At 39.6% G+C, this 25,753-nt stretch overlaps 3 pseudogenes; 2 read left to right on the plus strand and 1 right to left on the minus strand.

The window, feature by feature from the left end:
• Window positions 1–6,254: 6,254 nt before the first annotated feature.
• On the minus strand, window positions 6,255–6,741 carry LOC119511599 (annotated as a pseudogene).
• A 10,700-nt stretch (window positions 6,742–17,441) lies between these two features.
• LOC119511364 lies at window positions 17,442–18,654 on the plus strand (annotated as a pseudogene).
• Window positions 18,655–20,579: 1,925 nt separating this feature from the next.
• Window positions 20,580–25,753, plus strand: part of LOC119511366 — a 29,804-nt pseudogene continuing 24,630 nt past the window's right edge.

The following is a 25,753-nucleotide window of genomic DNA, read 5'->3' on the forward strand; positions in this document are numbered from 1 at the left end:
ATTACCCAGCCATCCTGCACAACCCTGTTAAAGCCGTATCTGCCCACACATGCCTGGAATCTGCTTTATCCAGTCCCCTAACTGCAGGGCAACAAGCTGTGACCCTGCTCATCTGGCGCTGCCTTGCAAGAGTAGTGGACTGGACAGAGGGCACAGGGCAGACCAGGGTAAGGAGAAAGCCCAAGTCCTGCTTGCATGCCACACACACTCCCTGCACTGGTGGCCACAGCTCTGCAGGAAAGTTGGTGGAGCATCATACACACTTCAGGCTCCTGGGCAGCCTGTGGGCAGGATTCCTGCTAAGGCCCTTGGGGCACAGAGACTTCCATGCACTTGTCTGTGGCAGCCTTGTGGTGGGTCCTGCCTGGTCACCCCAGAACCCCTCTAGCGCTCACTCTTCCCCTCCCCATCCCCACCTGGCACCACATCTACTAGGCCTCCAGGCTACTGTAGATTCTGACCCAGGCAATCACAAAACTCCCAAAAAGATGTGGCCCAGGGTCATGAGAAGATGATGGGTGCTGTTTCCAAGACTTGCCAAAGGCATCCTACTGGTTCCTACTCCCAGTAGGGTATCAGTTGGGGGTGGAGACAGAGTGTGCTTCTCAGATCTCCCAGGCCTGAGCTGTCCCTCTGCAAACCTCCCCATGGCTAGAGTGACTCCCTGGTCCCTTTGGTTAGTCTGGCTCCACCCACTTGCCACTAAGGAGCCTGAGTGCCAGTGACTCATTCCTCTCCCCTCCCGTACCAACAGGCTAGGAAGACTAGGGTGCTGCCAGACGGGCTGGATCCCAAACCTAAGGACATGGACATAGTCATTCTGGGTCAGTTGCTGGCCAGTGCCCAAGGGACTCATGAAAAGAGACTGGTGAACTGAGCCAGGAGCTCATGCTAGCTCTGGGCCCAGAGTGGAAGACACTGACCTGATGGGAATCAGCTTAGGTGGCCCCAGATGTGCAGTGCTACCACCATGGACTCCACCATGGTCTCTCTTGGGTGCCTTCCATCTGGATCTGCCAGCCACTGCAGGAAGACTTATGGGACCCTTGTTGCATCTGTCTCTCTGTTTCCCAGGCTGCTTGATGGTTTCCCTTTGTCTGCACTGTCTGCAGAATGACCATGCAGAGGTGGTTCATGGAGCCACTAGGTTTCCTGAGAGCACTCCCCACCCACACACTGCCATCATCCTCAAAGGGGTGTGAGGCTGGCTGGGTGGGTCTTGTGTCCTGGGGTCTGGAGTGCATGAGAAGCCTGGAGTGTGGTTCCCAGGTGCCAAGGGAAGGGATGTTCCCTTGTCTCAAATCTGTCATGACAGGGAAGGTAGTGAAGGCTTCTGCTATCCATGGCAGTCACTCCCCTTGTGTGCACAGTTTGAGGGTAGTTGGTGAGGGTTTAGGGGCCAGTGACCCAGAATGGTTCCTGTGGATAGGGTATCTTGGCCTCAGTCATGGGGGTCTCAAGGATCATTTAGAAACCTCAATTTCATGGCCTATAGTTAACAACTTAGAAGAAATAGACAAATTAATTTGAAGGTAGAAACTGCCAAAGTTCACTGAGGAAACAGTGAATAGACCTGTATTAGTTGAGGACACTGAGTTTGTAGTGAAAAACATTCCAGAAAAGAAAACTTCAGGCCCAGATGGTTTCACTGGTGAATTCTACCCAATATTTAATTAACATTGATGTACTATCAATTCTATGCAACCTCTTCTGGAAAATAAATGAGGAACAACTCCCCAGCTCATTTTATTTTGTCAGTTGCACTCTGATACCACAATCAGATAGAGACATTATAAGGAAAAAATGCTTTTAAGAATGTCTTGGTGTGCTGACCCTTGTAGTTAAGGTAGCCATTCTTTTTACATGAAATCATAGGAATGGTGTATTTCTTCCACTTTAGTTTGTCTTCTAATTTGTTTGCTGATACAACTTTGGTAACAAATTCAATCAGTATCTGTCAACAGCCTGGATCTCCATTCCTTCCAGGCCACTCTGGTCTTCAAGGATGTGCATATATTCCTGTAGAATCATTGCATGGCAAGCTATTTCCAGAGATGTGTGTGTTTATTGGATTGAATTGTACTGGCAATTCTTAATACTGTAAGAGATGCCCCAAATGTTACTCCTCTTTTTAATAGAAAAATCAATTTTATTATTTATATACTAAGAAACATATTTGGAAAAGGAAATGTAAAAGTACCTTTGCAGAGAATCAGAAACACAAAAGATGAGGATAAAACATAACAAATACATACAAAATACATGGACAACTCTAAAACATTGCTTTGGGTAATAAAGAGTGTAAAAATCAATGAATGTGAGGTTTACTTGCCCAAGCCCATGGTGCTCTGGAAAAACATATTGCAGTCTGGTCTCCTTATTCTAAGTTCTGCTTGTCATCAGGGGGATTAGGTGAAAAGGGGTCCAGAGTAAGAATAGGACATGCTTTCTTGGAGAGGAGGGTGCAAATCAGCCACATATTTAATTATTTTATTCAAAGCATAGCCCTTTCATTTGAATCATCTCATATATAGTATGTGGTCTTTGCAGGTTGCTGGTCCTGGTTCAGACTGTCCATGAATATCATGTTCTTTGTTTAGGTTCAAAACATGATTTTGATGACTGTGCTAGTTTGGATGTATTATGTCCCCCAAAACACCATATTCTTTGATGCAATCTTGTATTAGGGTTGGTTTGGTTGGAACCTAATAATTGAGTGTTTCCATGGAAATATGACTCAATCAACTGTGGGCCAGACCTTTGATTGGATCATTTCCATGGAGGTATTTACCCCTCCCATTCAGCATGTGTCTTAATTAAATCACTGGAGCCATATAAAAGAGCTGACAAACAGAAGGAATGCAGTACATCTGCAGCCAAGTGATATACTTTGAAGATGTATCTTAAAGAACATACAGGAGCCAGGAGTGGAGCTGGAACATGACCTGGGATCAGCAGATGCCAGCCCCATGCCTTTCCAGCTGACAAGGTTTTTCCTGATGCCATTGGCCTTCTTTTGGTGAATGTATACTTGTGTTGATTGCTTCATTTGGACATTTTCATGGCCTTTAGACTGTAACTTTGTAACCATATAATTCCCCTTTATAAAAGCCAGTCCATTTCTTGTATTTTTCATAATGGCAGCATAAGCAAACTGGAACAATGACATTCTTGACTACAGTACTTGGTATTAACCCAGTGGGCCTGCCTGGGTTGTCACTCTACATTTATGAACCAATTCAAACACCAAGGCTTCTATATTCACAGATACTTGTGGAGAAGCATTGCTGTCATTAGCTTTTGGATTTAACTAACACCGTCTCAATTTTAAATTGCTCTGATGTTTCAGACAAGGCTGAGACACTGGGCTCCTCCATGCACTAGCATGATAAGTGCTGAAGGGAACCTCAGCAAATTAAAACAATGCAGCCCTTAATATGACACTGGAGAATGTTTTTAAAGAAAAGAATCAAATAAAAGGAAATTTTTTTATGAAGGAATTACTTAGGTGAGTGTTTAAAAAAGACAGTGGCTGTTAGTTATTCAAAGTCTTTTGTTCAATAGACAGCTTCAAGCCAAGAGGTTGAGGTAGTGTCATTGCCTTGAGCATTAACAGTTTCCATTTCCAGCTTTCTTTCTCTTTTCCTTCCTTCCTTCCTTTCTTTCTTTCTTTCTTTCTTTCTTTCTTTCTTTCTTTCTTCCTTCCTTCCTTCCTTCCTTCCTTCCTTCCTTCCTTTTTCTTTCTTTCTTTCCTTCCTTCCTTCCTTCCTTCCTTCCTTCCTTCCTTCCTTCCTTCCTTCTTTCTTCTTTCTTTTCTTTTCTTTTCTTTTACCTGAGATAATGATTTCTGGTCTGCCTTGAACTCATACTGACTGTGTTGTCTTTTTTTTCCATGTAAAATAAGTTTGTTCTCTAAAAGGGTTCAAGTTTTGGTTTTAAATCAGGCTGCACACCTCTCATCAGTCTGACATCTCTCTCACCATGTCAAACTGGTTTCAGCTAGCATTACTTCATTAATCCAAAAGAAAAAAAAAGCTGTTGTAATTTTGAGGAAAAAATCCAGTTCTGAGAGCAATTGACATTAGTCTGCAATGTAAAACAAAATATGGACTAATGTTTCATGTTGCTTTATACACCTTTCTCATTCAGAACCAGGAATATACTTTTCCTAACTCAGGCAGGCAGTGATACTGATGGACACTGCGCGTGCACACGTGCACACACACACACACACACACACACACACACACTCCCCCCAAAATAACAAAAATCAGAGTACATTAAAGGAAAAGTTTTGTTATGGTATGAGCAAAACCCTTGGAGTCTACAGTCTATCTAAGCTTGGAGGGTATGTTAAAGGAATCTGTTGTTAAGTTCTGAAATAAAGTAGTGTGAATAGTACCATCATCTTTCACTTTAAAATCCTAGAAGTGATTTCAAAAAGCATTATTTTGTTTTGTTTTTTTAGGGGCAGGGAAGGAGAGAATCTACAGATTTGCATGTAGCTAAAACTCAAAACAACTCCAGCAATAGGAAATAGGCAGTTCACATAGCTGGCCAACATCTGAGGTATCATAAGCATGAGACAAGTTCCCAGTTCATTCCTACTGTCCTAGCTGATCCTAACAAAATGGGAGGTTTATGACTCTGCACAGTAAATTCCAGCAGGACAAGATGACCCTAAGCCTGTATTCAGAGCCTTCTTTAGAAGCAGATCATTATTAAATATGTAATATTTAGGTGAAAAGAGTGCAAGAGCCCCTTGTGGTGCCCTTCAACTTGCTTTGTCAAAGCCAACCAGTCACAAGTGCCTCCCATAAAAAGCAGAAAAATATCTTGTCTAGATAAGCACATTGAACCCAGCAAAGAATCTGCAAAAGTAACACTGCACCACCTCACAAGCAACACAATTCCTATGCTACTCATGTGGCCCTGTGTTTCTCTTCTACCTGTTATGGCCTGTGGACACATACTCACTAGGTATTGTTGGTTTTGAACCAGCAATTTTTTTTAAATCTCAAAAAAGAACCTGGTAAGAAAATAACAAGGCAATCAGTGGTTAAACTGAACTGTACATATAGAGGGCAGTTTGGAAAATACCTATCACAGACATACCTATCTCAAGTCCAAAATAATTATGTCTTTGCTGCTACTCCTTTGACCACTCCTGAAAATTCAGAGTAGAAATCAGTCCTACAACAAAAATGTTAAACTACCAGAATTCTCTGACTTCTTTAGACAGAAAATCAGAGTAATGCTACAGCCCACAATTCTATGATATATAGAAAGTATGATAACTCTGCCTGGACAACTTGAGTGGTGGCCTGTGGTCTTCCCCTTCAGAAAACAAGTTTCTAGGATACCTACTTAGCTTCATTGGTTGGAAAAGGGAAGAATAACCCTCTCAGCTAAGTTCTCTGAAAAAAGAGACTCCTCTTAAATCCCATTTCCCCACTAATTTACCAAAACAAAAATCAAAACAAAAAGGCTCTTGGCTACTTTTGCCTAGCATTGGATAGGATTTTCAGGAAAAGAAACTAACACAACCACCCCATCATAAGTAAAGACTAAAAACCACCTGGGGCATATAATATATATGCCACTGCTTTTTTTTAATTCCTAAAAGTGCCCAGGTGGGCTTTAGGTTGCCAGACTGCAAACATATCTACAGCAACAAAAGCTTCTTCTATTCCTTCTACAACTTGTATCAGGGAGTGGGGGAAAGGAGAGAAGAGAGAGAAAATATACCGTTCCCCCTCCCATCAAAAATAAAGAAAACAAAAGAAAAGAGAAAAGAAAAGAGGAAAAGAAAAGAGAAGAAAAAAGAAAAGAAAAATCCCACCACAGGGAGATCTATATGCCAAGCATAATGGAAGTGTGCTCCCCAAACAGATGGTTTTGCACAGGCTAATGTTCTGCTGGTTTTCCATAGAGACCTATTTTGAAAAAGTTAAAAAAGACAGGGGATTTTGAAATAATTCAATCCTGGCAGAAATTCAAACTCCAACACTGGGAGCAAAATCATCCTTCACTGAAGTAACCCCTTTTTCTATCTCCTTTTCTTAAACATTTTATTTGTGTTATAGAGGGATTTCTTTTTTGTTTGCTTTTTTCTGATCATGAGGAGAGTGGTTGAGGAGTACTGAATCCATCACTACTCTGATGACACAGTTATGATTCCAGATTCACATTTCCAGGTACCAAGAATTCCCTCTAAATGTCACAATCGAGTCAGACTTTGTTTACATTACCTTCTACTGAACACAGCAATGCCGGTTGGTGTCTCTAAAGCATAATCACATCTTAGGTCTGTATTTCTCCAGGTAAAGCAGCTGTTTGGAATTGAATGCTCCCCTTCTTTTTTGTCTTATAAACTAAACTGCATCTTCATACTTCATTCCACATTCGCTCAAAGCAGGTGAACCAGCACAGGTGCCCTTCCCAATCCTGCAACACAATGCACGGCTCTTCACGAAATCTGGTTTTTAATAGGTTTAGCCAATCATCTACTATCTGATTAGGAAGTGGAGCTCCATCATCAAATGGCCAATCAAGAATGTGCATTCCTTCTTTTTCAACTGGAGCTTTATCTTATGTAGCATCACAAACTGGAACCAAGGTTGTTACCCCATATTTCTTAAGTTCCTCTGTGAACTTGTTGAGGGTAGCATTGGTAGGGTTGTGAGTTATCAGAAAATGCATGTTCCTGTAGGAGATCTCCACAGGTGCTGGGCTGTTCATTATGGCAAATAAAAAGTGTATGCGTGCCTGTGTGAGTGTGAGGGGAAAACGGGGCAGAGGGGCAGGGAAAATCAATAAATCTTGAAATGTTTCACAGCAGAAAACATTAAAAAGACTACTAAAATGCCTATTATGAACCAGTGTTTTCTCTATTCAACTTGTTTATTCCTTAAGAAGCTTCTCTCTTCAAGATACGCAGAAAGATTTAGAATCCACTTGAATCCAATTTCAACTCGGGCCTCAATGACTGTAGATGGATACATTCAGACTCCAAAAAAATCCAACTATGTATAAAATGTAAGCAGCCTTTACTACATTTAGGCACTAGTGAGTCAAGTTAAAAGTGTAGATTGCTTTCCACTTTTGTTTACTTGATGCTTAACTTTATTGGAGTCATTAAAAGAAATATGCTTGCAATTAAAAAAAAAAAACAACTATTTCTGAGGCCAGTCTCGGTGTCCAGAGTCTTCAAGGCAATGTTAATTATGGCACATGGAACCTCCAAGCTCACTTGTCAGTGGAAATACTGTGCTGAGCCTGGCAGAAGTCTGCCCTCTGGCTCAGAATCGCCATAAATGTGCAGCGTATATTCCAAGTAAAAATGCTGGCAAGCTGGGGACTGGGTATTGAAGTCCGTGGCAGCTGGAGCGAGAAGGAGCCTCTCTCCTCAGTCACCTCGGTGGTGGCAGTGGCGGCGGCGATGACTTCCCCCCAGTCTCGGCGCGCGATACCCGGACGCCGCTGTGGCGCGTGTCCACGAGTCTGTCTTGGTGCTGCTGCTGCTGTGGCCGCCTCTGCCTCTCCTGCTACCACCGCTGCCCCCTCTGCTGTTGCTGTCCTGTGGCGTTACCTTGCGCCATGCCTGGCTGCCGCTGCCACTACAGCCGCTACCGGACAGAGGACTGTTACAGCCCAACCGATTGCCATGACTGTGTTGTCTTAGCACAGTTGAATAGAACTAGAAATCAATGACAGAAATTTAAGTGGCATTTCTCAGAACCATGGAAGAGCTTTTGATTTCCTGGAGCCATGTGGAGCTAATCGTCTATTTGAAATTTCACCTGTGCTCTATGTTTTTATGCCAAGGGTTACATACCCAGGGGTTCTCTCTAGTGTCATTGCTTCCATACATTTTAAACTAAAACTGAACAAAGATGGCCTGGTTGTAAAAAAAGAATGATTCCTGTCATGGTCTTCCATCATCCTACGTGCCCATTCATCTTTGTCTGCACCTAAAACATGACTGGATCTTTAACAGTACTTTTACCCATATTTATATTTTTCCTATAATTTTATAGAGATATATTCACATACCATACAATTATCCACAGTGTAGAGTCAGTTGTTCATGGTGTCATCATATATTTGTACATTTATCACCACAATCAGCACTTGAGCATATTGATTACTAAGAAAAAGTTTTTTGGTGAATAATAAAAAGATAGTAAAAAGGAAAATAAAATGTCATACAACACCATGTAATAGTAAGGACAGAAAACAACACCATGACCAAGAATCCCATATACCTCCCCCACATTCCCTCTCATATACACTCAACTTTGGTACATCGCCTTTGCCACATCCAGTGGAAGCACATTACAATGTCACTGCCAATTACAGACTCCAGTGTGCTTTGGCTGTGTTTTTTTCCCAAATACCATCCCTTTTAGAAAACTCTGCAAGGTTGACCTTCATTTGTGCTACCACAGGTAAAAACATTTTATATTTCTACATTTAGCAAGTCATTGGCCACTCCAGTTTTTGTCAAGTTACACAGTCCATCTCCATCATTCATCATTACTTCTGGTGTCATACACTTCTCTATCCCCACCTTCAGCTTCACTCACAGATATTTTTGTTCCATATACTTAAAAATTGTGTTACCTTCATACATTAGTATGATATCTATTTCTGGATCTATACAATCAATCCTGCTGAATATTCTGTAGTCCTTCAGCATCAAATGCCCAATCTCTACTCTCTTTCTAGTTCCTGGCAGCCTCTGTTATCAGCTTTTAACTCTCAAAATTCTCTCCTTAATGTTAGTTCATATTAGTGTCATCATACAGTATTTGTCCTTTTATTTCTTGCTAACTTCACTCCACATAATGTCCTCAAGGTTCATCCACCTTATTATATGTGTCATGTCTTTGTTCTATCTTAGAGCTGCATAATAGTCCATCATGTATATACCAGTTTGTTTATCCACTCATCTGTAGTTGGACGTTTGGGCTGTTTCCATCTCTTGGCAATCATGAATAATGCCACAATAAACCTCAGCTTATAAATGTCTGTATGTGTCTTAACTTTCAGTTCCTTTGAGTATATACCTAGCAATGGAATAGCTGGGTCATATGGAAGATCTAAACTTAGATTCCTGAGGAAATCCCAAACTGTCTTCCAGAGTAGTTGTGCCATTCTACATTCACACCAGCAATGAATAAGTGTGCCTATTTCTTCACATCCTTTCTAGCACTTGTAATTTTCTGTTGTTTGTGTAATGGCCACTGTGGTAGGTATGAGATGATATCTCATTGTGGTTTTGATTTGCATTTCCCTAATAGCCAGTGAAGTTGAGCATTTTTTCATGTTTTTGAGCCATTTGTATTTCTCTTTAGAAAAGTGTCTGTCCGTGTCTTTTGCCCATTTTTTAATTGTGTTGTTTGCCTTTCTGTTGAGTTCTAGGACTGCTTTATATATTCTGGATATTAAACCCTTATCTGATATGTGGTTCCAAATATTGTCTACCATTGTATAGGCTGCCTTTTTACTTTTCTAACAAAGTCCTTTGATGTACAAAAGTGTTTGATTTTGAGGAGATCCCATTTGTCTATTTGTTCTTTGGTTACTTACCATTTAGGTGTAAGATCTAGGAAACCCCCTCCTTTCACAAGATCTTTAAATATTGCCCTACATTGTCTTCTAAGAGCCTTATGGTCTTAGCATTTATGTTTAGGTCTTTGATCCAATTGGAGTTAATTTTCATATAATATCCATTCTTTTGGAAATGGATATCCAGTTCTCCAAACACCATTTATTGAAGAGACTGTCCTGTCCCATTTGCTTTGGCTTGACTGCCTTATCAAAGATCAATTGTCTGTAAATGTGAGAGTCTATTTCTGAACACTGAATTTGATTCCCTTTGTCAGTATCTCTGTCCTTATGTCAGCAACATGATGTTTTTAACACTGTAGGTTTGTAATATGCTTCAAAGTCAGGTAGTGTGACACCTCCCACTTTGTTCCTCTTTCTCAAGACTATTTTGCCTATTCAGGACACCTTGCCCTTCCAAATAAATTTGGTTATTGGTTTTTCTATTTCTGCAAAGTAAGTTGTTGAGATTTTAATTAGTATTGCATTGAATCTATAAATAAGTTTAGGTAGAGTTGACATCTTAATTATATTTAGTCTTCCAGTCCATGAACTTGGTAGGTTCTTCCATGGTTTTAGGTCCTGTTCAGTTTGTTTTAGCAGTTTATTGTAGTTTTCTTTAAACATGTCTTTTGTATCCTTGGGTAAGTTTATTCTTAAATACTTGATTCTCCACCAGGCTGACTGCTCCAATGTCTGGTCTCAGTCTATTTATGGTTGGAGATTTTTTTCAGGAGCCTGAACTTTTCAATCAGAGCTCCAAGTACAGTTCTCCCTCCTGGTTCCCAGCATTGAAGGCCCCTCCTCCCTTGGGACTGTGCCTGGCCAGGAGGGGTGCAGGCACCCTGGCCACAAGAACTCACAGATTTTGCTGATTTCAGCTGCTCTGCACATCTGTGAGTGTTGTATGAAGCATGCCCAAGCTCAAATTCCTCTGTGGTGTCTGTTTCAGATAGTTCCTGGCTTTCTACCAACTGTCCCAGAGCAGTAACTAAAACACCCCTCACCACTCTGCTGTCTTGCCCTTCCTGTACTTGCATATTTTTACTGAAAGATGTAAGTTGCTGTGATGGGATGGGATGAATGCATTTGGTGTATGGAAAGATCATATTTTTCTGGGGTCCATGGTGTGGAATGTCACTGTTTAGATACATTATGTCCCTTGGGAAGCCATGTTTAATGCAGTATTGTGGGGGCTGATCTATCAATGTTGAATAAGTGAGGAAATATGGATTTGGTTGTTTCCATGGAGGTGTAGGACCCAGCCTATGCTAGGTGATAACTCTGATTAGATTATTTCCATGAATGTGTGGTCCCACCCATAGAGCACCAGTCTTGATTAGTTTCCTGGAACCATATAAGAGCTCAGAGAGAAGGATATCTGTGCTGCAGCTGAGAGAGACATTTTAGAGACAGCTGCTGACAGCAGATTTTGCTGATGCTTAGAATATAGCAGCCCAGAGTTTATGCCAAGAACCTAAGACCATGGATGCTTTGGAGAAACACATTTTAAGTGGAAAATGGGATCAAACACATGCCAAACACATGTCTTCTGAGCAAAGATAGGCTTTATGGATGCTCACAGCCTTTCTTCAGGGAAGGTACACCCTTGTGGATCCATTTGCATGGACACTGTTATGGCCTTAGAACTGGTAATTTGCAGCCCAGTAAACTCCCTTTGTAAAAGCCAATCCATTTCTGGTATTTTCCATAACAGCAGCATTAGCAAATTTGAATAGACTTTGTTACTAGAGAAGAGGGGTTTTGCTGACTTTGCAAATACCAAATATTTTGGAATGGCTTTTTACATGGATAAGGGGAAGATTCTGGAAGAATTGTGAGGCACTTGATAGAAAAGGCCTAGATGGCTTCAAAGAAACTGATGGTAGGAATATAAACTCTGCAGATAGCTCAGATGAGACTTTGAACAGAAACATTGAATATGATGTTGCATTCCAGCAGAAAGGTGATCCTTGTTTCAAAGTGGCAGAGAATTTGGCAAGATTGAGGCCTGGTGTCGGATGGAAAGCAGAATTTGAAAGTGGCAACCTGGGATACATAGCACAGGAGATCTCAAACTACTTTTGTAAGATGTAGCCTGGTTTCTTCTTGCAGCTTATACTAGAATGCAGGAGGAGAGCAATACACTGAAAAAATGAACTCTCTGGTACATAGAAAGCAGAAACTGATAGCTTGGAATATTGTGGCTTCAAAAAGTTAGATCACAGAAGCTGCAGCCCTACATAAGGATTTGACCAAACATGGAACCCAGCCACCATTTCAGTACAATCCAGGATTGGAGATGTTATCCAGAAAAGATTTATGGAAAATCCTATTGTCTGTTTTTTACCCTTGTATGCTTCATGCCCAGTTTACACTTTTTTTTGTGAGAACTGTGTTACTGGAATCACTGCCAGTCTGCCCTGGAGAGAATATACTTGGGACAAATTGAAGGAAAATATTCTTTAAGGAAAATCATGGAAGTTGAGGTCTGGAGTCAAGAAATCTCATGCAAGGTGATGAGGAGAGTAACCAATTCATATGGAAAGGGTAAGTGTGCCCAAGAATTACTGTGTAGGTTTTCCACCTCAGTGCTCAGGAAATGCACTGCCACCTAAGGTCTCAGAGAGGGGAGAGCATATTCCACAGGGATTTGCAAGAAACTGGCCACCACTCCACTATTTGGAGAGGGCAGAATATTTGCCCTGGAAAGGCAGATTTCATGCTGCACCCTGATGTTTTTGGAAGGTCAGGCCATGTAGAAGGTGGTCTTCCCAATGCATGGGTATGTTTGAGCATTCATCCTTGTGTTTGGAGAAATAACACTTCTGCATAAGTCTTTGGAATAGGTTGGACTCCTGTTCTCTGAAGCCCCAAGGATACAATATCATTACTTAAATGACTCTCAGACTTTGCAATCTAATGAAGATTTCCCTGAGGGTTTTAGAAACTGTTTTGTTCCTGTGAACTCTGTTTTCCTTTCAGTTTCTACCTATGGCACTGTGAACCTTTTTCCTATGACTGTTCCTCCTCTTTATATTGGCAGCAGATAACTTGTTCTAAGTTTCACAAGTCCACAGCTAGAGGGGAATTTTGCTTTAGGACAAGACAACACCTGTGACTGAATTTGATGGGATCTTGTACTTGCCTATTATTACTGAAAGGATTTAAGTTTCTGTGATGTGGTGTGATGAATGTATTTTGTGCATGGATAGATGATGTATTTCTGGGGTCCAGGGTGTGAGATGTGCCAGTTTGGATTATTATGTCCCCCAGAGGAGCCATGTTCAATGCAATCTTGCTGGGGCTGAACTATTAGTGTTGATTCAGTGGGAAAATTTGGCTTTGGTTGTTTCCATGGAAACATGACCCACCCACCTCTAGGTGATAACTCTCTTTAGATTATTTCCTTGGGGGTGTGGGCCTATCCATATAGTGCTGGTCTTGATTTGTTTCCTGGAGCCCTCCCTATAAGAGTTCAAACAGAAGGAGCTCAGTGTTGCTGATGAGAGAATTTTAGACACAACCACTGAAAGCAGACTTTTGCTGATGCTTTGGAGATACTAGCCCAGAGTTTTCCATGAGAAGTTAAGCCAAGAGACATTTTGGAGAATGCCATTTAGGAATGCAACCTGGGAGTGAGCAGTTGCCATCCATGTGTCTTTGGAGCAGAGTTTTTTGGATGCTAACAGCCTTTCTTCAGTGAAGGTACACCCTTTGTGATACCATAACATAGGTACATTTTTGGCTTTAGAATTGGAATTTGTAGCCAAATAAACCCCCTTTATAAAAGCCAATCCATTTCTGGAATTTTGGCAAGCAGCAGGTTTAGCAAAATGGAATAGTTTTTTTTTTTACCAGATGAGAGGAATTTTGCTGCCTTTGCAAAATAGCAAACATTTTGGAATGGCTCTTTACATGGATAAGGGGAAGATTCTGGAAGAATTGTGAGGAGCTTGATAGAAAAGGCCTAGTAGGCTTTGAAGAAACTGATGGTAGGAATATGGACTCTAGAGAAAGCTCTGATGAGACTTTGAACAGAAATGTTGAATATGATGTTGCATTCTGGCAGAAAGGTGATCTTTGTTCCAAAGTGGCAGAGAATTTGGCAAGATTGGGTCCTGGTGTCAGACGGAAAGCAGAATTTGAAAGTGACAACCTGGAATACATAGCTCCAGAAATCTCCAAACTACATGTGGAAGATGTAGCCCAGTTTCTCTTTGCAGCATATAGTAAAATGCAAGATGATAGAGTTAAGCTGAGAAATGTACTCCTAGGTACTACAAAAACAGAAACTGATAGTTTGGATAATTCTGGCTTCCAAAAAGTTAGATCTCAGAAGCTACAGCCCTACATGAGGATTTAACCAAACATGGAACCCAATCACCATTTCAATACAAGCCAGGATTGGAGATGTGGTTATCAGATAGGATTTGTGGACAGTCATATTGTCTAATGGTTTTGACCCTTGCATGCTTCATGCCAAGCCAACAATTTTTGTGAGCTCTGTATAACTGTAATCATTGGCAGTCTGGACTGGAGGGAATGGAACTGGGACAAATTGAAGGAAAATATTCTTGAAGGAAAAATCATGGAAATTGTGGTTTGGAGTCAAGAAATCTCAGGCAAGGAGAGTAGAGCAACCAATGCATATGGAAAGGGTCATTGTGCCCAAGAATTAGGAAGCAGGCTCTCTGCCTTGGTGCTCAGGAACTGGGCTGCCACTAAGATTCAGATTTGGGGAAGCACATTCCACATAGACTGGGGGAAACTGGCCACCACCTCACTATTTGGAGAGGGCAGAGCATTGGCTCTGGAAAGGCAGATTTCATGCTGCACATTGATGTTGGAGGAAGGTGGGACCAGGTAGAAGGTGGTCTTCCCAATGTGTGGATATGTTTGAACACTTATACTAGTATTTGGAGAAAAGGGGGCTTCTGCATAAATCTTTGGAAAAGTTTGTGCTCCTGGTTTCTGAAGCCCCAAGGATATAACATTATTATATAAGTGACTCAGACTTTGAATTCTAATATTTTCCTGAGGGCTTTAGAAACTGTTTTGGTCCTGTGGACCCTGTTTTCCTTTCAGTTTCTCCCTATGGCAATAGGAACCTTTATGCTATGGGTGTTCCTCCTTTTTATGTTGACAGCAGATAACTTCTACTAAGTTTCACAGGTCCACAGCCAGAGGGGAATTTTGCTTTAGGACATGACAGCACCTGTGACTGATTTTGATGGGATCTTGTACTTACCTATCGTTACTGAAGGGATTTAAGTTTCTATGATGCAATGGGATGAATGTACTTTATGTATGGAAAGGTCATGCTTTTCTTGGTTCCAGGGTGTGGAATGTGCCAGTATGGATATATTATGTCCCCCAGAGAAGCTATGATTAATGCAATTTTGTGAGGGCTGATGTATTAGTGTTGATTTAGTGGGAAATTTTGGATTTGTTTTTTTCCATGGAAATGTGACCCACCAAAATCTAGGTGATAACCCTGTTTAGATTATTTCCATGGAGATGTGTCCCGACCCATATAGCAAAGGTCTTGAATGGCTTACTGGAGTCCTATAAGAGCTAAGAAAGATCTCAGTGCTGTAACTTAGAGAGACATTTTAGAGACAGTCACTGAAAACAGATTTTGCTGATGCTTCAGAGAGGTTAGCCCAGAGTTTGCCATGAGAAGCTAAGCCAAGAGACATTTTGGAGTATGCCATTTTGTAATACAACCTGGGAGTGAGCAGGTGTCATCCACATGCCTCAGAAATAACAGAGTTTTCCTAGTGATAACAGCCTTTTTTCAGTGAAGGTAACCCCTTGTTGATGCCCTTGCATGGATACATTTTTAACTTTTGAACTGGAAATTTGTCACCTAATTAACCTTATTTATAAAAGCCAATCCATTTCTGGTATTTGGCATAATGGCAGCATTAGCAAACAGGAGCAAAGAATTTGATTGTTTTTCTCTCCTAATTTAATTTGAATTCTGGTGACTATTGGGGAGAAATTTTGCCCAGATGATCAGACCTCCCTTTTTTCATAAATTAAAATTTAGTTAGAAGATCATCATTTAATCTGACTTAGGTGTTTTTGGCAGACATTCTGAGGGTAAGTTAGGAGGTTGTAACTTGATATTTGTCTGTATTTAAAATGTATCCCTAGTGGTCTAAATGAGTCCTGCCAGAACTTAACATTCAGCATTTTAATTTTTCTGCATTTAGACCAGTAGGGGGAGAGACTAGGATACCTTCACCAAAGAATGGTGGATGGTATCCAGAATACCTCTGTCAGCTAGAAAGGCACATGGCTGGAGTCAGCTCTTCCTTTGTTCCTTGGTTCTGGTTTCAAAATAGCTTTCTCCAAAATGTCTCTGGGCTTCTGTCTCTTGTAGTTTCTCTCTCTCCACTCCTCTGCATCCTTGCTTGCTCTTCCAGGACATTTCTCTCTAAGCATCTGGGGGTGCTCTCTTAGCATCTTTGATACAAACTCTGCTTCATCTCTCATTTTAGCATCTTCAAATATGCATTTATTTGCATCTCCAACAATTCAAGTTTCTGGGTCTGTGTGGGATCTCAGCTATCTAAAGGACTCTGGTGATCTAATTAAGACCTACCCTGAATGGATGTGATCATACCTTCTGGGAAAAAAAACAATCAAAAATCTCACCCAAGAAGACTGGATTAAAGACTGTGGCTCTTCTGGGGGTCCAAAACAGTTTCAATCTTGTACAATATCCAAATCCACTAGAGAAAGTTCTGAAAATCAGTGTCAAGGGGGTTGAGAAAGTGGTCTTTCCAGAACCCTAAGAAGTTGAACCAAGATGATTTGCAGCAAGTACATACAAAAGGCCAGGGAAGGATAGAGCAGGAATAGAGTGAGGGTCCAGAGGGCATGGATAGGTCTTGGAAGACCTATGTTAGAGCATAAATGAAAAATACATAAATCTGAGATTTGCACAATATTTATGTGCATGAGAAGACCAAAATCCACATGCAGTAGGAGTTAGAGATACCTATTTTTTTACTATTCTAATTTGCATTTATTTCATTAATAAAGCTAATATTTTTCCACTTCCCATTTGTATTTTTTTCCTATTAACCCTTTTTCATATCATTACCCCAATTTTCTATTACAGATTATCATTTTTCCCTAATTGATTTTAGAGAACACTTTAGGCCTCTACTGCCTCTGCTGTCACCTCCTCCACCAGATCCATTCACTGCTGTGTGGGGAGAGTGAGGCAGGGCTGCTGGGGCCACCATGGAGCATGACTCAGTGAATGAGGACAAGATAATTGAGTTCATGTTGCCAGAGTGTATTTTTGGCATTTTGTTGAAGAAAGCTAGATACCATAAACAGAAAGAATCTTGGAAGATGCTTGACTGCTGTCTTTTTTCAGACTAGTCTGAAAGAGAATACATCCATTCATTCTGGATTTGTGGATCTAAAATATAAAATATTTTCCAGATAATTAATGAAACATCATCTGTGATCATCTCCAGAAAGAGGCCATCAGATGGAAACTATCAAAAAGAAAAAAGACTTATTTAAGACTTTTATATTAAATATTTTACCAGTGCTCTGAATCAGATCAAGTGGAATATGAGAAACATTTTATTTCATGGATGTGTCACTATCAGCATGGACATATTAATTCTTACCTGAAACCCATGTTGCAGCAGGACTTTATTACTGATTTACCAGAGCAAGGCTTAGATCACACAGCAGAAAACATTCTTTCCTACCTAGATTCCAGGTCTCTGTGTGTAGCAGTGCTGGTTTGTAAAGAATGGCAATGAGTGATCTCAGAAGGAATGCTTTGGAAGAAGATGATTGAATTGTATGCACAGATCCTCTATGGAAGGGACTTTCAGAAAAAAATACTGTGGGATCAGTACCTGTTTAACAACAGACTCACAGTTGGCCCTCCAAATTCATTTTGTAGGTCATTATACCCAAAGATTATCCAGGATATAGAGAGTATAGAATCTTAATTGGTGGTGTGGATGACACAAGTTGCAGAGGATTCAGTGACACTCTGAAAATAGTAAAGGTGGCCACTGTTTACAATATGGTGATGAAAAACTTTATCAGTGGCCTATGAGATAATTCTATTAAGATTTGGGATAAAAGCAGCTTGGAATGTTTGAAAATGTTAATGGGACACTGTCCTTTGTCTCCAATATGATGAACATGTCATTGTAACTGGCCCTTCAGTCTCTATAGTAAGTCTGAGATGTGAACACAGGTGAAGTTCTGAATACACTGATCCACCACAATGAGGCTGTATTGCACTTACACTTTAGCAATGGACTCATGGTGACCTGTTTCAAGGACCACTCCATCACCATGTGGGACATGGCTTCTGCCACTGATATCACTTTGTGCCATGTCCTGGTTGGCCACCTCACTACTGTCAATGTGGTAGACTTTGATGATAAGTAAATCATGTGTGCCTCTGGTGACAGAACCATCGAAGTGTGAGGCATGAGTACCTGTGAATTTGTACTCTGAATGAGCACAAGTGAGGCATTGCCTACCTCCTGTACAGGGATCAGCTAGTTGTTAGTGGATCATCAGATAATATCATTAGGCTATGGGATATTGAATATGGCACCTGTGTAGGAGTCCTAGAGGGACATGAAGAATTGGTTCACTGCATCCACTTTGATAACAAGAGGATTGTCAGCAGGGCATATGATGAGAAAATTAAAGTTTGGAACTTGCAAGCTGCTCTTGACCCCTGCAGACCAGCAAGCACTTTGTGTTTGTGCATGTTGGTGGAACATTCTGGTCATGTGTTTCAGCTTCAGTTTGATGAGTTTCAAATCATCAGCAGCTCCCATGATGATACTATTTTGATTTGGAATTTCTTAAATGTGCCTCCCAGTGCCCAGAATGAGATGCACTCTCCCTCCAAAACATACACTTACACCTCCAGATAACAGTCTGCACTTTTATCCACTTCAGGGATTCCTAGTCTTTAACTACTGGCTGCATGGCTACCAAATGCCTAAGGGAGTTCATTTGCAGCTTAGCTAAGAAGCTGTAATTGGTTCTAGATGCTGGGTAGATGCAAAGCAGCCTAACTCTTCAAGTGAGATACCTAGTTTTGAATGATGAAGAGATTAAAAGACTTTGAGCACCATGGGATAATTAACACATGAAACACAATGATTTTTATGTTATTATTTATAAGACATCTGTAGTCACATTTTCATTATTAGCAACATAATCCATAGCCTTCTTATATATGAGTTTAGGAGATGAGGGCCTTCCCCTGTTTCTCTTAGAGTAGACTACATGTTTCTGTTGGTTGAACTGGGGGGGGGGTATTTCCAAATGAATGATTGGGTATATGTGATAGGACAAGTTTTGATTCTCATGGCTTCTTGCTCCATCCTCAGCTTGGATGCTTAGTGCTTGGACTGTCTGAGAGTAAAAACCCAGAGGAAGATAGTTGGTGGCAGATCTACTGACAATGAAACCAGTGGTGAGTAGGGAATTGCTATTTCTACTGAAATTTAAACCTTTCTAAGATATGCAGATTTCCTGTACTGGTCTGGCACATTCTAAGTACACTCATGGGATACTCACATGTTTGAGATCCACTCATGTATACCCAGGACTCTGCTATAATTATAGTGGGTGAGGAAGTGGGTAAGAAATAATCTTCTCTTCACCATTTATACTAATTTATCAAGCCTCTTTAAAGCTGTGTATTCACAGAAGAGATATAAGAGGATTTATTTTCTTCATGCATCCTATGACTTCAGTGTGGAAGTAATTCATTCATTCACTATTTTATTGGTAGTACCATTCTTAGGATTGTGGTGAACCCAAGGGATAGAGATGAGAAATTGCACAACTTAGTCCAATAGGGAGGCAGATGGTTCATGAGGTGAGCTCAATGAATCTAGTGTTATGAATGCTGGGGTCAAGGCTATGCCATGTTCAGGAGAGCACAAGAAAGAGGACAGTAAAGGCAATGAAAAGGAATGTATTTATTTTGTCCAATACTTTTGACAGTTTTGAGAGAATATTTTCACATTTTGAAAAGATGTTTGAAATTCTCATTACTATCTTGTCCCCAGTTAACCATTTTCTTTCTTTTAAAAAATATGTGTACAACTTTGTAAGTGGAAGCAATGAACAGGTAATATTGTTTCCTTATTTTAAGCTGTGCACACAGGTGTGTTGCATGTATAGTAAAATATTAGGACCAGTGAAAATATTTGAAGAACTATAAAGAGAACAGAACAAATAACAAGTCTATTTGTCACTTAACAGAATCAGGATGAGTATACAAGAGATACAATGTAAGCTCCAATTTGGAGGTCCAGGTAATTGTTGAGTATGGGAGGACTTGTACCATAGGAAGAGTCACCCTAGGACTGTCCTTTAGTATAGTAGTCTCGGGGGGCCCTGGTTTTTCCTACTAAACAGCTTACCCTCATATCTCATAATAAAAAACAGAGGTTTTTAGAGGTGAAACAGGAAAAATAATGTTCTGAAGTTCTGTATAAATACTGTACATTTCTGCAGAATTATGTACTTTGCTTCAGTTATATCTTCCATTTTAATGATTAATCGATTTATCACTTTTACTTAACAAGTGTTGGTTACATAGGTATCATCAGCTCATTGGACTTTTCAAAACTTGTTGCATTTTGTGAAACCATTTCCTATACAGAGAACCTGAGGTCATTGCAGTTGCCTCAAATTAGTGAAGTTGGATTTTAAATTTCTATCTTATTGCACATCAGGTATTACATAATTAGGGAGTGCAAGAATAATATATGAAAAAGTAGTTGATTACTCCAAGACCCTAGGGAGAGAGGGTTGCCATGTGGAGCCAGTGAGAGACGTGAACAGCCCTGGTTCTGTGTGGGCAGCACACACCTGAGCAAAAGGGACCCTTTGTATTGTGCTTTTAATATTGGCCAAAAGTGTAAGTTAGTAGATTTTCCACAGTAGTCAGTGATTGAATAGTTTAAAGCAAAAACCTGTGAAAATGGAAAGGTACTCAGGGACCCATGTTTGTGGGGATGATTGCCTTACAAAACTGGAATCCCAGACACAGTTTGAGCATTTTGTACACAGCCACCACCCTTCCTTAGGGCTCTCATTTCATCCAATATAGTCTGGATATTGGTAGGGATGGCATTGACTGAACCAAAATGCCTATGTCATTTTAGGAATCAGTGACCTTCAATGATGTAGCTATCAACTTTACCAAGGAAGAGTGGGCCATGCTGGACATGAACCAGAGAAAGATGTTCAGAGATGTTATGCTGGAGAATATCAATCATCTGGTGTTCATCGGTGAGTTTTTCAAAATATTCTATCTATATACAGCTATCTATTCGTCCATCCATCCATTTATTTAATCTAGCATCAAGTTGTTCAAGTATCTAGACAATGGCCCCATATGCCACACTGATCTCTACTCTGATTCTTTCATATTTCTTATGGGTACTTAAAAGAAACTTTCTGTTTTTGTTTATTCCTTATGTCTTATTTGTCCCACCAGTGGCATGTGATTTTCTGCTCTAAAATTTCAGGTCTTTCTTGCTGCTCAATCTCCAACATTAATAACAATGTGAGAATGCAATAAATTTTATTTCTATGGACAAAATAAATATTCTCTAGATAATTGTTATCCACTAGGGACTGTAGTGAAGTTTTGGCACACAGAAGGCATACTATTTTCCACATAGAACATAGATTGTTTTGGTTGAGCTTATGTTTATTGGATGCTTTTATAAAATATACTTCAACCATTTTGGAATCATAATTTCTCCTGATATGAAAATATTGAGGATTCTGTAGTCCAGGAATTTAGGCATGGGCATTAATATATCCTTAGTGTTTTTGACTGAAGGTCAAGAATTATCATTTGCAGGAAAAGGATTTTCAGTATACTCTATTTAAATTATACTTCCTTGTGCTGTTCATAAGAGCTTATCTACTGTTCCTCATAGTCTGCCCTAGACTTGATGATCATGAACTTATATCACTATAGATTTCAAAATCTATGCTTCTGTTTCTCATACATAGGGTATCAGGTCTGCATATCAGAAGTGCTTTCACAGTCAGAACAAGGAGAACTGTGGAGAGAAGGATTAAGGTTTCTCCAAGTACAGAGTCCAGGTGAGTTCTAAGACTCTGTGCTTCACTATGAGGAGGAGCATTGTCACTGAATGAGCAGGTCCTTAGAAGTATCAACAGAAGATTTCCTGAACTGAATGATATTCTCTGAAATGTAGGCTATGAATTTGGGGGAAAATCTCCTCAAATGTGTAATTTTTCCATACATGTATCAATTTCTATTCAAGAATCCATCTCTGATTGTATTTCACTTAGGGAAAGTACATTTGTTTACTTATAGGAGTTAAACTTTCACATAATGACCTGTGTTCTGGTCTTCCTTTTTGAGGATTTTTCCTCTCTTTACCACTGAATATTGCATCTTCTTATCTTCTTATTTTCCCTTACTTTAATGCTGAAAATATTTTATTTGTCAATTTCCAGAAAAGTGTTTCTACCTCCTAAAGCACACTTTAATTTTACATTGTTATACAATCTAAATGACAATATTTGAAAAATAAACACATGATAATTGAGGATTTTCAAATATTTCATTCTGCTTCTGCCACTCTATAAAGCATTTAAAATTGTTCCAGGCAGGGAAAATGACCATAAAAATGAAGAAATGATAACCATGCAACATGTCTCTAAGAAGGACACATCTACCAACCAGACAAAGGTAAGTTTCATGATTGTGAGCATTTGTCTCCTAGAGAGAGAGATAGGATTGAATAATTTAGGAGATCATCACCGTCACCTGAGTAATTATAGATAGTATTATTCACTCTCCCATCAAAAAGTTGTGGATATTTTCAATTAAGAAAATATTAACCTGAGTTCAAAACCATAACCTGAAGTCTTATAAAAGGACAATTGCATAAACATCATTTATATACCTATTCTTTGAAACATGATGAAGTTTTCAAAATTAATTAGCTCTGCAGTTGAGATGATACAAAAAAGAAAATCTGTGCATACAAGAATGTAGTAATCTGTGTACATGGAACTATTATAATGAAGGATGACTGGAAACTCTCTGAATAATTAGACTAGAGAATTATGTTAATAAATATATGTGAACACATCATTAACTGTCTCTCTTGTCATTTATACCAGCAGATTTCTCACACTGAAGAGGATCCCCTGGAAAGTAATGATTTGGGAGAATATTTCACTCACTCCACAATGACTGACATGGGAATCAAACCCAATGTAAACAAACAATTTCAAAGAGTTCTCAATTATCATTCATTCATTGGTCAAAATAAGAAAATTCAAACTGGATGTAAGTCATATAACTGTCATCTATGTGGAAAAGCCTTCAGAAGGAGTTCTGGCCTTAGACGACTTGAGAAAATACACACTGGAGAAAAGCCATATGGCTACCATCTATGTGGGAAAGACTTCACTGGTAGTTCTACTCTCAGACAACAGGAAAGAATTCACACTGTGGTGGATCCATATGTCTGCCATCTGTGTGGGAGTTCCTTCAGTCAAAGTTTTAACCTTAGGCAACATGAAAGAATTCATACTGTGGAGAAACTATATGCCTGCCATGGATGTGGGAAAGATTTCACAGAGAGTGCCACCCTCAGACAAAGTGAGAGAACTCATACTGAAGTAAAACCATATGACTGCCATGTATGTGGGAAAAACTTCACTGATAGTTCTACACACAGAGAGCATGAGAGAACTAACACTGGGGAGAAACCATATATCTGCAATATGTGTGGGAAATCCTTCATTCAGTGTGATATCCTTAGGCAACATGAAAGAATTCACACTGGGAAGAAACCCAATATCTGTAAAATATGTGGGAAATCCTTCAATCATTGTGGTACCCTTAGACAACATGAAAGAATTCACACTGGGGAGAAACCATATGTCTGCAGTATGTGTGGGAAATCCTTCAGTCATTGTAGTACTCTTAGGCAACATGAAAGAATTCACACTGGAGAGAAACCCAATGTATGCAATATATGTGGGAAATCCTTCAGTCATTGTGGTAACCTTAAGCAACATGAAAGAACTCACACTGGAGAGAAACCCAATATCTGCAATATATGTGGGAAATCCTTCAGTCAGTGTGGTAGCCTTAGGCAACATGAAAGAATTCACACTGGAGAGAAACCCAATGTCTGCAATATATGTGGGAAATCCTTCAGTCGTTCTGGTAACCTTAGGCAACATGAAAGAATTCACACTGGAGAGAAACCCAATATCTGCAAAGTATGTGGGAAATCCTTCAGTCATTGTGGTAACCTTAGGCAACATGAAAGAATTCACACTGGAGAGAGACCCAATGTCTGCAACATATGTGGGAAATCCTTCAGTCATTGTGGTACTCTTAGGCAACATGAAAGAATTCACACTGGAGAGAGACCCAATACCTGCAATAGATGTGGGAAATCCTTCAGTCGTTGTGGTACCCTTAGGCGACATGAAAGAATTCACAGTGGAGAGAAACCCAATGTCTGCAATGTATGTGGGAAATCCTTCAGTCATTGTGGTAACCTTAGGCAACATGAAAGAACTCACACTCGGCAGAAACCCAATGTCAGCAACATATGTGGGAAATCCTTCAGTCTTTGTGGTACCCTTAGGTGACATGAAAGAATTCACACCACAGAGCAACCACATGTTTGCCGTCTATGCAGGGAATCCTATGTACATGATAAACTTAGGCAACATGAGAAAACTCACACTGGGGGGAGACCATAAGTTGGACAACCATGTGGGAAATCCTTCCATCTATGTGGGAAATCCTTCCATTTATGTGGTAAATTGAGGTTACATGAAAAAACTAACAGAAGAAACTATACACCTGCCATGCATGTGGGAAATGCTTCACTGATAATTTCAGATGACACAAGGTAATTAACACTGGGGAGAAAACATTTCTTCCATCTACATAGGAAAACCTTTAGACATTATTCTGCTATTGGACATCAGAGAAGTTATTAAATATGTTTTGCTTATGGAAGAGTCCTCAGCCACAGCTCTAACATTTAAAATTAAAAAATTCACACAGAACTATGATAAATATCTCTCAATGTAATAAACGTATAAATGCTTTTATTTACAATCTATCTTTAAATAACATGATTTTACTCTTGTAGGAAGAACTCAAAGTCTGTAATTAACTATAATAAATTTCAGCTTAGCTCCATCCTTTGGTATACAATTATAGCTCAGAGTAGGAATAACTCCTAAACCATAAAAATGGACAGAAATATCCTTACTAGGAGGAGAATATTCTAGGAGAACAAGATATAATATTTGATGGAGTGGCTACTCAGTGAAAAAATGAGAAATTATTTACTTACAAAGCAATGTGTGGAACACATGTGAAGTTTCACATTGTATAATACATTCTATGTATATATAGAATGAAGAAACGTCTTTGGTGTTCTCAATTTACCAATCAATGTTAAATTTCTCATATTGAGGAAATGTCAACACTAAAATCAAGGTGAATGTCTGTTCAGCTGGAGTTCACATGAGGAATATCAGATTGGAAAAAATAACTATCAAGAATGCTTTACAACAAAATTCAGACATGAATTCAGAGTTTTTCCTTTTGACATATTAATGAAAAATAAATTAAAATGGATTGTGAGGTGATCTGGAACTGCTGAATGCAGACTTTTGTAATGAGTTGTAGGCAGGGAAATCAGAGTTCTTTTCAACAGATCAGCATATGCACATATTTATGAGGAAAAACTGTCGCTGAAATTTCTAATTTTCAACTACTGTTTTTTCATACAACTCTAAACATAATTATGATGACTAGGTTTAATCAGAAAATATCTTTGAAAGTTAACTGACAATTGTACAACCAAAGATGATGTATCATAATTCTTATATACTGTTAACAAGTATGTACAGAGCATTAATGAACAGAACATAGATAAATAGATAACTTGGGAGTCATTTCTGGTGATACAGACATTTTCCCTTTTAAATGTTTCTACTGGTCTTTCAACTTAAAATGGAAATAAAATTAGATCTTAGAATAATATTGTAAGTCCTGGGGTATTTGGGGGCATGG

The sequence above is a fragment of the Choloepus didactylus genome, chromosome 16 (assembly GCF_015220235.1).
Source record: "Choloepus didactylus isolate mChoDid1 chromosome 16, mChoDid1.pri, whole genome shotgun sequence".
NCBI classification, from domain to species: Eukaryota; Metazoa; Chordata; class Mammalia; order Pilosa; family Megalonychidae; genus Choloepus; species Choloepus didactylus.